The sequence below is a fragment of the Oncorhynchus keta genome, chromosome 4 (genome assembly GCF_023373465.1).
Source record: "Oncorhynchus keta strain PuntledgeMale-10-30-2019 chromosome 4, Oket_V2, whole genome shotgun sequence".
Lineage (NCBI taxonomy): Eukaryota > Metazoa > Chordata > Actinopteri > Salmoniformes > Salmonidae > Oncorhynchus > Oncorhynchus keta.
The window spans coordinates 28,618,189-28,626,349 of NC_068424.1; positions in this window are offsets into that span (position 1 = coordinate 28,618,189).

An 8,161-nucleotide genomic window follows, 5' to 3' on the forward strand; every position below is an offset into this window, starting at 1 on the left:
TTAAAGTAGTACATTTCTTTGTCTTCTATTTCTATTAGTTGATTGACACTCGCTAAACAAACTGAAAGGGTGCATACTGCCACCTGGATTGTGTTGTTTGAACAGGCATTAAGCCAAGGTTGGTGATTCACTGCCACCTTCATTTTTTGGAACGTTTGCTCATAGGCTGATACTTCCTGCTGATCTGGATGTTATTTTCTGTGTGATCCTTCCTTAACCTAGGGTTTCCCAAACTTGGTCCTGGGGCCCAACTTGGATCACATTTTGGTTTTTGCCCTAGCAGTACACAGCTGGTTCAAATAACCCTGCCTTAACCCATGTCAAGTGTTAACAGTGTTTGGCCACCAAGTGCTAAAAGTCATTATATAAATAATGTGTGTGAAATGCTAGATGGTGTACGTGATGTAAACAGAGAGGTCTACTTTCTTTTGGACCTGAATATTGAATGGTTTTCATGAAGCTGTCCACTCAAGAGGTAGCTTCTCACTGTAACCAGTGCCTGTAATCTAGTTCAGGTTATTAATTAACCTACCAGAGTGTTTACAAACACTACAGTAACAAGATCATCCACATGTATAGGTCGCATTTCTACAAATACTGTAGAACTCTGTTCTAAAGCTGTACCCATATCCATTGGATGCAGTGGTCACAATATAGTGGCTATATCTAGGAGAACCAAGGTTCCAACAGCTGGGCCTAAAATAGTGTACAAGAGATCATATAAAGTATGTTGCTGTGACCCTTATGTAGATGATGTAAAAAATATTTGTTGATCTGATGTGATCAATAAGGTGCATCCAGGCGCTGCATTTCATGAATTTATGAAATATCTTCTTCCAATTATTGATAAACATGCACCTGTTAAAATACTGTAAGGCTCCATGGATCGATGAGGAATTGAAAAACGGTATGGTTGAAAGAGATGGGGCAAAAGGAGTGGCTAATAAGTCTGGCTGCACATCTGACTAGCTGACATTGTAAATTGAGAAATTATGTGACTATTTATCTAATAGAACTCAGAGGGGTTTCTTTAATGGAAGCTTCTCTAAATGTCAAACATGTGGTGTACCCAGGGCAGTTCTCTAGGCCCTCTACTTTTCCTATATTTTTACCAATGACATGCCACCTCTCTACAATTAAGATAATTGTATTTGGTACAAATCATTCCCTAAGCTTTATGTTATTTGTGATACAGCCTGGATTTGAACCAGGGTGTCTGTAGTGATGCCTCTAGCACAGAGATGCAGTGCCATAGACCGCTGCGCCACTCGGGAGACCTCAGTTGAATCTGATAATTGTCATGACTTTCCAGTCCTGAGATGGAGATCGGGGGTGCCGGCTAGGCAACAATATTTACATTTTTGAGAATGTGGAAATGTTCAGTGGATACTAGAAGAAACCTCATGTCGAATAAATTTTTGATGTTGTGACATCATGAAAGACGGTAGAACCAGATGTAGACTGTACCTCTGTCTACACTTCTCAATTATGAGGTATGCATCTGAATGTTGTTTAAAATGAATGACTAAGTATCTTAATACCTTTTAAAAGATAGAAATGTGATTTAAGTCTTCTAAATGAGAAAATGGTTTTTCATGTCAAGTTTAGCAAGTCAGTAACCACACCCACGTGAGCACAGAGATTATGCAAAATGTAATGGAACGCCCTTTTTCCCCAAGTGTTTAAAAGGACGGCGCTGAAGAATTAACATATTAGACCAGTTACGTGCAGCACCAGCTGAATACGTGACAAATGGTTGAGAAATCTACCACTCTATAGACCAAGCAGACTAAAGCGTGAGCCGGTTTGTTGCAAAATGGATTAAAACTACAACTCTAAAAACTAAAACTACAAGACCAGAGAACGTGAGGACGCTGGTCCCCACTTTGAAATGGTTGCCACTCTATAAACCAATCAGGCTGAGGTGTAAGCCGAATGTTGCATAATGGTTTTAAACTCTGAAGCTATCGATCACTACAGAAGAAGCCAATCCTAGATGTCGCATTATACATCTGCAGCTGGAAACGTACGTAGCCTAGGATGAGGACACCGAAAACCTCTGAAGCATTCTAACGAGATCAACTCTGAGAACTACTGTACAGGGTAAGTCGAAGTATCCATTCTTAACACCACCATGACCAGGAGCTCTACCTAAGGACATGGTGAACTCTGGTGGCCGAACCAGACCAAAGGATTTGGACGATCAAGGACAGCTCAATCGTAAATACATAAATTGCATACTCTTTTTCCAAATGAGCGGTTATTAGAGTGCTTCAGATTTTGTATTTCGTGAGCGTAGCTTCCCAACGTCCGATAGAGTAACTCCTTTGTCTCCCTTCCTCCCCTCTCTGAATTCGCCACTGTGTTATAACCAAACTGTCCTGCTTCGTTAGACTTCTAGGGACCATTTACTGTATAATGATATTGTGTGTTTGTGTATTCTGTAATTGTTTAATTAGTTAGTAAATAAATAATTGAGCCAACTTGTGTATCGCTGATTCATCAATAAAGTAGGGTTCATGCAGACTAGAAGAAATTAGGACGTTCAGAATGGCTGATGAGGTAATAGTACATTAATAAGTGACTGTAATCGCTAAGATATGAAAATATCTGAACAGAGTTAAATTAGGGAAATAGTAACTCTTCAAACAACATTTTCCCGTGGTGCCCCGACTTCTTAGTTAATTAATGTTACATTAGTTTAATCACGTAATAATAATAATTACAAAGAGAATTGATTTGATATAAGTCTTCACATTAATGAATAGTCACGTCACTACATAATGAATGGTTTGGATGTTGAACAAGTTGAGGAGACTAAATTACTTTGTGTTACCTTAGATTGTAAACGGTCATGGTCAAAACATATAGATTCAATGGTTGTAAAGATGGGGAAAGGTATGTCTGCAATAAAGACATGCTTTTTTTACACCACACTCCACAAAGTCCTGCAGGCTTTAGTTTTGTCTTAATCTTGATTATTGTCCAATCATGTGGTCATGTAGTTAAGCTGCAGCTGGCCCAGAACCGAGAGGCACATCTTGCTCTTAATTGTAATCAGAGGGCTAATATAAATACTATGCATGCCAGTCCCTCTTGGCTAAGAGTTGAGGAGAGACTGACTGCATCGTTTCTTTTTATAAGAAAAAAAGTGTGTTGAAAATTTCAAATTGCTTCCGGAGAGAACTTACGCACAGCTCTGACACACTTACACACTTACACTACCAAACATGCCACCAGAGGTCTTTTCATAGTCCCCAAATCCAGAACAAATTCAAGAAAGCACCATCTATGCCATCTATTTTGTGAAGTGCACCAGTCCCTCCTGCAGCAAAGCACCCCCACAACATGATGCAGCCACCGCCGTGCTTCACGGTTGGGATGGTGTCTTCAGCTTGCAAGCGTCCACCCTTTTCCTCTAAAAATAATGATAGTCATTAGGGCCAAACAGTTCTATTTTTGTTTCATCAGACCAGAGGACATTTCTCCAAAAAGTACGATCTTTGTCCCCATGTGCAGTTGCAAACTGTAAACGTTTTTGGAGCAGTGGCTTCTTCCTTGCTGAGCGGCCTTTCAGGTTATGTCAATATAGGACTTGTTTTACTGTTGATATATATACTTTTGTACCTGTTTCCTCCAGCATCTTCACAAGGTCCTGGGTTTGATTTGCACTTTTCGCACCCAAGTACATTCATCTCTAGGAGACAGAATGTGTCTCCTTCCTGAGCGGTATGAGGCTGCGTGGTCCCATGGTGTTTATACTTGCGTACTATTGTTTGTACAGATGAACGTGGTACCTTCAGGCATTTGGTAATTATTTCCAAGGATGAACCATACTTGTGGAGGTCTAAAACTCTTTTTCTGAGGTCTTAGCTGGTTTCTTTTGATTTTCCCATGATGTCAAGCAAAGAGAGGCGCTGAGTTTGAAGGTATGCTTTGAAATACATCCACAGGTGCACCTCCAATTCACTTAAATTATGTCAATTAGCCTATCAGGAGCTTCTAAAGCCATGACATAATTTTCTGGAATTTTTCAAGTTGTTTAAAGGCACAGTCAATTTTGTGTATGTAAACTTCTCCCACTGCAAATGTGATAAGTTAAATCAACTTTAAACAATTGTTGGGAAACATTTCTTGTGTCATGCAGAAAGTAGATGTCCTAACTGACTTGCCAAAACTATAGTTTGTGGTTGAAAAACGAGTTTTAATGACTCCATCCTAAGTGTAAGCAAATCGTAAATGTAATTCCTCAAACTGTTCTTAGAAATGTGTAGTTTTCTTAGGAACTTCGTAAATATATTTCTTAAGAACTTCGTAAATATCTTCTCATGTGGCATTGACATTAGTGACGTGCTTGAAACCAATAAATACGCCTATGTGACAGGGATGATAGGATTTGGCCCACTATAATAAAGTGTTGATATTTCAATTTTATTAAATGTATTTTTTTTGCTTTATGTCTCGAGAATAAAATGTTTTAGTTGGCTCGGGAACCCTTCACACACAAACAAAAACATCCGACTAACGTTAGCTACTGTACATCAAAACCAAAAATGTGTAACCAAGGAAAGCGCAATAAAAACTTCAGTAAACAAGAGCTTTAAGTGATGGTGGAGGAAATAGCAGCCATGAAATGGTTGCTGTTCGGGAGACTTGATAACTGCAGAGACCAAAAAGAGAGGATGGGCGAGAGTGACCGAGTCGGTCTCTGCCATCAGGGGTATGGCAAGGGACAGTGATGCAGTAAAAAAGAAGTGTTCCGACATTAAGTCGGTTGCTAAGAAGAAGGGAGCTGAGAGACCATTTATGTGAACCAGCTGGAGGAGAAGGTGTCATCCATCATAGAGATGGTGGTAGAGGGACTGCGTGACCGTTAAATTCATTAGCTAGCTAACGTGTAAAGAAAGACATTATAGCCAACATTTTTTATTTGATTTATTTCACCTTTATTTAACCAGGTAGGCAAGTTGAGAACAAGTTCTCATGTACAATTGCAGCCTGGCCAAGATAAAGCAAAGCAGTTCGACACATACTGTGACGGCCCTGAATTTTTCTGAACCGTCTCAGTGCAGCTCCTTCCAATAGGGCGCTTTCCCTTTAATTCCCAATTAAATAGCCAGCATCAGCTGCGCAAAAGTGGGGTTGTGATGGAAACGTGACTGAGGATGTGTTCAACCCTCAGTTCCCGAAGCTTCTCTATTCCATTGTTTTGTTGCCGTTAAACGTGTGTTTTGTTGGCGGATTGGATTGTCTGACTGACCGACTGACTCTAACCTTTTTGTATACAGCATTTCATTTGTTTTGATGTGAGGTATACTGTGATGATTTATGTAGTTAGTTGTAGTTGAGGACTTAGTAAGAGTTGATACGCTTTAAAGTTCTGTGGTAAAATAATTGTTATATTGATGGTATGTTTCAATCCTGGGTTTACGCTGAATGTACGGACAAGCATTGCGTGACAAAAGTCACTTGAGTTCACTGAACTCCTTTACCGGGCTGGACTCTTTTTAGGCCCGAGGTACAGGACATTTCTGGAGGAACCAGAACTCATTGTGTTATATTATTATATGTGTGTGTAATCATTGATGTTGTTAATACAACCCACGCAAAAAGAATATAGTTGTTTTGGAAGTTCTTTCCAATGTTTTAAGGGTTTATGAAAAGTTTATTTCCATCCTGACTTTTACATAAGTCCTTTGTATTGGTGTAGACTTGACGGACCAGATGGGACTCATTCCCACCCAAACTAAAAGGAGAAACCAATGTTTTCTCTGGTAGGCACAACCTACCTGGCACCCCTATAAATAATAACCTCAAGTCAAAACCGTTACATAAAAAATGGCACCCCAGATGGGACTTGAACCCACAATCCCTGGCTTAGGAAGAACTCCTTGCCACATTGAGGAATGTGTTGCATGGAACAGCTCGAGACTGGTGGGATGTGGCATGTCTCACCAATACCTCCTGGGCTGACTTTGAGGCCAAGTTTTCTTCTGCATTTCTGTCTGAGGACTCCACAGATGAATTGGCAGACAGAGTCAGAAATCGAGTACAAAGAGAGAAAGACAGTATCCGTGACTTTGCATACGGTTACCACTCCCTGTGCAGAAGGTGGCAACCTGGCATTGAGGAGGAAGAGGTCATTAAATTGATCTTGAAGAACATCAACCCACTACTAGCCAGTCAACTCCGAGAACGAGTCACCACTGTCGATGGACTGGTTCGCTTGGGACAGCAGTTTGAAAAGGTCAGAGAATGCCAACAGCAATATGACCAGAGAAAGAAACAGACACCCAAACATTTACCCAAGACAGACCATCAACAACAGCCAGAGTCTCCAGCCAAGACCCCTCTCATGTTCTGTTGGAGATGTAGCCAAAAGGGACATTCTTCAGCTACATGTCCAAGACCGTATCAAGTAAACCCTTCCAGAAAGCACAAATCACAACAGGCCAACACACCTAACTCTCTTCGCAGGAATGACCATCCTTCTCTGGGTGCTTTAACCAGAGCTGAAACCCCAAGAGTCACTGCCTACGCCCCCCCATCGACATCCCCTTCCTTTCAGTTAATACCGCACCAATCAGAAGCTAAAAAGTTACATGATTGGGGTTCAAATGTGGCACTCTTCTCTGCCGTTGCTCCGGTACCACTAACCCTTGATAATCCTTCTGACGATCTCCTTTTACAGGCTGTGAGAAGAGCTCAGCTGGAACAGCCAGAGGAGTTAAGGCTGTTGGAACAGCTGCAGAATAATGCTGATGTATGTACTTCAAAGCTAGGACGCACCGGGCTCCTGAAGCACAAAATATTCCTTACACAGGAAATGCCGATCAAGCAAAAGCCATATCGTTTGTCCCCAGCGACGCTAATCATCCAAAAGGGACTCATAAATGATACGTTAACACAAGATATAATAGAACGTTCCTCCTCTCCCTGGGCTGCTCCTGTTGTCCTCATCCCAAAAAAGACTGGTGGTCTTAGATTTTGTGTGGACTATAGGAAGACCAACAATGTTTCCCAGACTGATGCCTATCCTATTCCTACCATCCACGAGATCCTGGAGTCATTGTCTGGCGCTGTTGTGTCCTCAATAGTGGCTATTGGCAGGTTGAGATGGACCAGGAAAGCAAGGACAAGACTGCTTTTGTCTGTGCTGAGGGCTTGTTTTCCTTTAAGGTGATGCCCTTTGGATTAAAGAATGCACCTGCCACTTTCCAAAGACTCATGGAGATTGCGTAAGGTGAGCTCAAAGGGAAGATCTGTTTCGTCTACCTGGACGATATAATTATCTACTCCCAGAACAGAGAACAACACTTTCAAGATCTTCAAGCAGTGTTGGACAAGCTAAGAGAAGCTGAACCTTGAATATGAAGAAGAGCAACTTCTGCCAAACCTCCCTGAAGTTCCTTGGCCATATTGTGTCTTTTGACGGCATTCATGTGGATCCTGAAAAGACAAAGGCTGTACAAGACTTCCCTGTGCCAACCACACTCAAGGCCCTTCAACGGTTCCTTGGGATGGCTGGATGGTACCATCGGTTTGTGTCGAACTTCTCTCAGGTGGCAGAACCCCTCAACGCGTTGAAGCGAAAAAGGAGCGAAATTCCAATGGACGGCAGAGTGCCAGACCTCCTTTGAAACCCTGAAACGACATCTCGTCACACCTCCCATTTTAGGTCATCCCAACTTTGATTGCCCTTTTGTTGTTTACACTGATGCAAGTGATGTTGGACTTGGTGCTGTCCTAGTCCAACAGACTGGACTTGGCACTGAAGAAGTGCTAGCGTTCGCCAGTCGGACATTGAATGGAGCAGAACGGAACTACTCCACAACCGAGCAAGAGTGCCTTGCAGTTGTCTGGGCTTTGGAAAAGTGGAGGTACTACCTGGAGGGTAGACACTTCACTGTGGTCACTGACCATTCCTCCCTTGTGTGGGTGTTCAAGACCAACAAACCAACTACCAGACTCATAAGATGGGCTCTACGTTTGCAAGAGTTCACCTTTGCAGTGGAATACAGGAAAGGAAAATACAACACTGTTCCAGATGCCTTGTCCAGAGCTCCTACTTGTGATAACGGTGGCCCTCATCTTACATGTGCTACTGTCCTGTCAAGCAGTCGAGATTCGCCCAAAACGGACTTTCCTATCTCTGATAAGG